The following is a 6,966-nucleotide window of genomic DNA, read 5'->3' as shown; positions in this document are numbered from 1 at the left end:
AAAATACCATGGCTTAGGTCAAGAATACCTTCACCCTTAAAGTGACATCTTTGTGTTTTAGCCGTTTAAATAATCTTTTGCAGTAGATTTTCCCAATGCAATATGTTTGATTTCTTAATTGCTTCTTCCAGGGGTGTTGACTGTGGATCCTAGTAAAATGAAATATTTGACAACTTCAATGTTTCTCCATTTATTGTTATGTTGTTTATCGGTCCAATTGTGAGGATTTTTGTTTTCTTTGTTTTGAGGTATAATCCATACTGAAGGCTGTAGTTTTGATCTTCACCAGTAAGTGCTTCATGTTCTCTTCACTTTCAGCAAGCAAGGTTGTGTCATCTACATATCACAGATTGTTAATCAGTCTTCCTCCAATCCTGATGCTGCATTCTTCTTTATACAGCCCACTTCCTGTATTACTTGCTCAACATATAGATTGTTTAACAATTTTGAAACCATGGTCTATGTGCTGGAATTGAAAAATTAAGTAAATTGACAGTGCCCTTCTTTCCTACCCCTTCCTGGCTTCTGAGCTTCATTGTTATGCAGATGAGGCCCGTTTGATCTCATATTGTTGATTGTTCTGGGGAGTCCTTACCTGCCTAGTGTTATTGCTCCCCCCCATAAACCTGTCTATTGTTTGGCTAAAAGTGGAGCCCCAGAGGTGAGTTTGGTTCCAGGTCTGAAGGGTGTCTAGGACCATCTTCTTGAGAGTTCCACCAGTCTTCATCAGGCCAGTAAGCCTGGTCATTTTTATGATTTTGTGTTTTGTTTCAAATTTTTCTCCCACTCTCTCCAGGACCTCCTATTGTGATCCCTTTCAGAGTGGTCAGCAATGGTAGCTGGGCACCATCTAGTTCTTCTGGTGTCAAGATTGTGTATATAGCTTTTGTATCATAAAAAGAAAATTGTAAACCTTTGATTATACTGGAATACTATCCAATCTTAAGTATAAAAATAAGAATTATATCTAATACTTGAAATTCCTAAAGATATTGAAAAGGCACACAGTATGAAATAATACTGTCAGGGGAAAAAGTGTAAAAACATACTTTTTTATTTAAAACTTTCTTTTTAAGTGTATTTTTTGTTAGTGCCTAAGGATAAAGGTGAGAGGAATAATTATTTCTGAACCAAGAGTTTGATAAACCATAACCAACAAAGAATCTCAAATTAATCTTCCTGAGGAATTCTGTTCCCCATTTTAATCCATTCATTTCTGTCATTCTGATTTCTTATGTCACCTAAGATGTTCAAAACCAGGTTTCTCTAGAGACGCTGGTCTGAACCTCCAAGAACGTGCTGTTAGATGTGCCCCAAGGTCAATTCTCAGCACGTGTGCTGAGCAGCCTTTATATTATAGATGGTTGTGAGCAACATCCCAGTGCTGGTGAAGTCAGTTAGCTACTTTAAATAAAAATATGCTCTTTCATTCCCATGATGGCTTAGCTTATTCTGTTTTAAATTGCTAGATCACTCTATGTTTGAGCTTATTATATGATACTCACACTTTTTTTCTTCCACGTATCATTTCCTCATTTTTTTTAACTCATTTTCTCATTCTACAAATCCTCATTAAGGGCTCACCATTTGTCAGGTGGTTCAAACCCACCAGCCACTCCTCAGAAGGAAGACTAGGCAATCTCCTTTTGTAGAGATACTGCCTTGGACACCCAAGGAGGGGTCGCTATGAGTCAAACCGACTCGGTGACGGTGAGTTTGTTTTGTTTGTTGTACTTGTCAGGTGTTGTTGTTGTTGTTGTTATGTGCCGTGGAGTCAGCCCCGACTCATAGTCTACCCCTCCTTGGGTTTCTGAGGCAGTATCACTATCACTGGTTAGCAGGCAAGTGTGTTAGCCACTATGCTACTTGTCAGGTAGTGTGTTAATAATTGAGGAATAATAAAATATAAATAATAATAAGTAGTCCTTACCTTTAAGGAGAAGGATATCATGCTTAGTAAAGTCCTAAAGTCACTGTAAAGGGTCAGAAAAGAAAGGGAAGACTCTCAATGAAGTGGATTGACATAGTGACTGCAACAATGGGGTCAAACATGGCATGGATTGTGACGATGGCTCAGGACTGGGCAACGTTTCCGTTATTCATAGGATTGCTAAGAGTCAGAGCTGACCCAATGGCATCTCACAACAACACGAAATAAAGACCATCTTTAAAGAGATTATAGGAAGATGGAGGGGTTATAGTGAGAGAGATAAATTATTACACTAAAGTGAGAGTAAATGGTATTAAGAAAAGTGTATGTGCGAATGCACGCGTGTGCGTGCACGTGTGTACACACACACACACACACACACACATGCACTGCTGTTGAGTGGGACCCTACTCATAGTGACCCCTCCTTGAGTTTCCAAGGCGATATCACTATGGAAATAGATTGCCCGCCTTCCTTCCAAGGAGTAGCTGGTGGGTTTGAACTGCCAGCCTTCTGGTTAACAGTCAAATGCCTTAGGCATCACGCCACCAGAGCTCCTAAAGAAAAGTGCAGATAAAGTAAAATGAGTAATCACTCTAAGGAGAGTTGACATTCATTTAGAAAATCTCAGGGAAGGATTCACAAAGAAAGACAACTAGAAATTGGGTCCTGATGATGGTAATTCTTTTGGGGGAAGCATGTGGTCTCCTTTCTTCAGATTTCCATGTGGAGAACTTCAGGTAGAGTAACATTATTGGCCTCTCTCCACACCCATTGTTCCTCCCACAGAGAATTAATCAGTGAATGTGAGAATAGAAGAAGCATAGTCTGCTCATCCCCTTTTGGCTTCTCTTTAGTAGGCACCCGTCTACTTGTGTTCTGGTCCATTCTCTGATGAGGCTGATAATAGATCAAAATTTGGATCTACAGAAAGAAATAATGCTATTGTTAGCTGTCATCAAGTTGGCCTCTAACTCATGGCAACCCCACATGTTACAGAGTAGAACTGCTCCATAGAGTTTTCTTGGCTATAATCTTTATGGAAGCAGTTTGCCAGGCCTTTGTTGGGTGGTGCCATGGGTGGGTTTAAACTACCAACCATTAGGCTAGCAGTCAACCACAAACTGCTTCTCCACACAGCCTCCATGGAAAGGAATGATGACAATGAAAACAGTAAAAATAGGGGCAAATACAAAAGACTATTTTTCTTAAACTTGTTAAAAGTCAATTAAATATTTAAAGAAAAATAACAATAGCGTACTGTAGGGTTTATAACATTTGTAAAAGTAGATACATGTCAACAACAGCTTGTAAAGATAAAGAGGGAGTGTGGGTGGACTAATAGTCAATAGGGAAAAAAAAATTCACTACCATCAAGTCAATTCTGACTTACAGCAACCCCCACTGGGTTTCTGAAGCTGTAAATCTTTACAGAAATAGATTACCCCTATCTTACTTCTGCAGAATGGCTGGTGGTTTTGAACCACTGAACTTTGGGTTAGCAGCCAGATGCCATATCCACTACGCCACCAGAGCTCCTTGTCAATGGAAAGCCATGGCAAATATTTGAACAAAGGAGTGGGCAGTTCAAACTGTACCTTTATAAGAGTGAGCCAGCCTCAGGCCATACAGCAGATCAGAAGGAGCAGCAAAATTATATGCATCCAGGAGGGACCAACAGGACTTGGAAACTGATTGGAAGGGGTAGAGTAAGGAAAACAGAGATGTTGAATGAAACCTCCATCTTTGGAGGATGAGTGATAAAGGAATTGATGACATCATTAAAGAAACAGGTACCCTTGTAGGAAGAACTGACATTGGAAGAAAGTGATGAGTTTACTTTTGGTCAGACTGAATCAGAGGTAAAGGTGAGACCAGATAGATGGAGATGGATTACAAGCAATTCAACACACAGCACTCTCTCCTCATAAAAATTCAAATACCTATCTTCAACAATACATGGTCTTTATGTGACTTGTTTTCACCATCTGCTACATGGTTTATTATCAGTTTTTTAACCTATCCATGTTATTAACAAGAGATACAAATGTGAACCACAACAGAGCAGGGGATTTGCATAACAGTTTGTTAAGAGGTCATTTGGGGCAGCCGCTTAGCTCTGAGCAAAGGCTCAAAGCTAAAAAGCCAGCGGTCCCTGGGCTTCAGAGCCCACAGGGTGCATCTGTTCCACCCTGCAGATGCCATCCTGGTTTCTGACCGCTTTTCTCCTGCTGCCCACACTACCACCTGCCCTTCCTTCCCTACATTCCTTGATTTTTTGACATCTCTGGATCCAATATTATTAGTCCAGCAAAATGATGGGACTGAAAACAAAACCAAGAAGTGTACCTTTTACCTTGACTTATCTCTTCTGTCCTTTTCTCCTCCCTGGCTGTTATCCAGTTGGGAGATAACGTACACATTTCTGGCAGATACCACTAGATGCCTAACTTACTGCATACTCTTTGTTGTTGTTGTTATGCCGAGGCAGTATTACTACAGAAGTAGATTGCCCAACCTTCCTTCCGAGGAGTGGCTGATGGGTTTGAACAGCCAGCCTTCTCTTAGCAGTCAAGTGCCTTAGGCACTATGCTAGCAGAGCTCTTACTACATACTCTGTTGTTGTTGTTGTTACATGCCATCGAGTCAGCCCTGACTCATAGTGACCCCTCCTTGGGTTTCCGAGGCAGTATCACTATTAAAGTAGATTGCCCCATCTTCCTTCTGAGGAGTGGCTGGTGGGTTTGAACCACCAGCTGTCTGGTTAGCAGTCAAGTGCCTTAGCCACTATGCTACCAGAGCTCCCACTACATACTCTAGTGTTCGTTAATTAACCCTTCTTCGAACTATCCTGGAAATAATCCGATTCTAAACCAAATTGTGAAGCTGATAAAAGTATTTTTGGTTCTCTCCCAGGTCCTATATTATAATAATTTGCTGCACTTTTTTAGATCTATTACCAGAGATGGCCAATGTAATCTTTCTCCCCTCTGACTGTCCAATGTTCAACTCAGTGCCTTTGCAGTCCTCTACCATCCCCCATCCATTTTCTCTCCCTCTATATAGCTCTGATAGCGTAGTACCTAAGGCACTTGACTGCTAACCAGAAGGCTGGTGGTTCAAGCCCACCAGCCACTCCTCAGAAGGAAGATGGGGCAATCTACTTTAATAGTGATACCGCCTCGAAAACCCAAGGAGGGGTTGCTATGAGTCGGATCTGACTCAACAGCACATAATAACAACAACAACATATATTCTTACCCTTGACAACTCCAACTTTCTTAATATTGCCAACGTTAGTGAGGAATTAGAAGAAAAAGGAACTGATTGACATAATTAAAATAACAGTGTACTTGACTGGAATCTTAGCCTCATCCAGGGAACTTGAATTTTTAAAATAAGCTCTCATATATTAGTGTGAATCTGTGGGTGGTCAAATTTCAGATCATGTGACAGAAAAGGTAGGGAAAAGCCCATAATTCATTTAATTCTGTAATAATAAAATAAAATAAAAAGTTAGTGCTAACCTGACATATTTATTTTAGTGTATATTCAGTCTCATAAAATGTTGTTTAACCTTGCAGGATAAAATCCAAATACTAAACAATGAAATGGTAGTATTCTTATTTTACAGATGGAAAAGTACCCAGAAAGGTCTATTTACCCTCTTCATTCTCTTGTGTCCTTTCTTTCCTGTCTTGGGAAAAACATTATTGAGAAGCATGTATAGGTACACATTTTCTCCATCTGTTTCACATATTTTTGCCATTTCAACTACTTGACTGCCTACTTCCTTTTTTATCCTCAGGGTTGTTTTCACCCTATTTTCACTCTCTTGACTACTAACAAAGAAATAAATAAAACAAATCAAAAGGGCCAACACTTTATCCCCGTGTTCTGGTCTAGCCTAAGTTTTAAATCTATGTAGTTCTTCAAGAGTTAAACAAAGCAAGTGAAGGGGCACTTTGTGTCACTTCCTTATTCTACGAGTAACTCTTCATGATGGTAGATTGTTTCTGACCATTGGGCTGTCTGCCCTCTTCCCGGTTCACCAAAATCACTTCTCCCCTGCAAAGCCCATTCTCATCATTACTCACCTCTCCAGGAAGTCAACACCAACATTCTCTTCCATTCTTTCACAGAATCAATATCCAAAATCACACACTTCATCCTCTGCATTCAAGCATTCCCAGCTTACTCCACATGTGTAAATACTGCTTCCCCAATGAGACCATAAGACTTCAGACGTGAGAACACTGCCCTAAAAATCTTGACACATTGTGTAGTTCAAGAAGCTTGGTGAAGACTCAACTGAATTGTTGAATTCTTTACATTTACAACAAGACCCAAATAGAGGGTACTGAACATTTCTGCAGAGTGAACTCGGAGCAGCTTAAAGGTTATGCTCTTTGCTTGTGATTTCCCAAATACGTTCTAAAGCAAAATCTGAAAAAAACATTTAGTACAGAGTGACACAACACAATATTTAAAGTATTAAATGAACACAATATTTAAAGTATTAAACCCCAATTCTAGCTGGTGAAGGAATTCCACATTCTCTCATTCAGTTGGGAGTTTTCCTGTGTTCATATACATGGTGCTGTGGGGTGGGGAGGAGTTGGTAGAAGACACAGTTCTTGAGTTCCCAAGAAGAAAATAAGACACTGACTAATGTAGAATCCATAAATGACTAAATCCAGGTGTTTTCAGAAGTGAAGAGAATAGAAGGCAAAAATAAAAAGTTAGAGAAGACTAAAAAAGGATTTATCCATTTCCTCTTAATCATTTTTATCATCGGTTTACATTGAATTTGGTCACTACAGTGGCAAAAACACTGAGTTTATCACAATGAGTTAAACTATATGTAGCAAAACAGAAAACACAGTCATTGTGTTTAAAGGTGACAAATCAGAATTTAGATTATTATGTACTGAATAGCTGGATGGCACTGATGAGTAGAGAAATAGAGTGCCTACTTCTGGTATCCCTGAATCATCAGTATGACACTTTGAGAGAAAAAATAATTGCATACGGCC

At 39.7% G+C, this 6,966-nt stretch overlaps 1 pseudogene; it reads right to left on the bottom strand.

The window, feature by feature from the left end:
- The window catches only part of LOC103192786, a 35,898-nt pseudogene extending 29,836 nt beyond the window's left edge, over positions 1-6,062 (bottom strand).
- Between the last annotated feature and the right edge of the window lie 904 nt (positions 6,063-6,966).

This window comes from Orycteropus afer, unplaced genomic scaffold (assembly GCF_000298275.1).
Source record: "Orycteropus afer afer isolate SDZICR_OR568_19922 unplaced genomic scaffold, OryAfe1.0 scaffold00002, whole genome shotgun sequence".
NCBI lineage: Eukaryota > Metazoa > Chordata > Mammalia > Tubulidentata > Orycteropodidae > Orycteropus > Orycteropus afer.
Note: the sequence above shows the minus strand (reverse complement) of the source record. Positions and strands in the feature narration are given on the sequence as shown.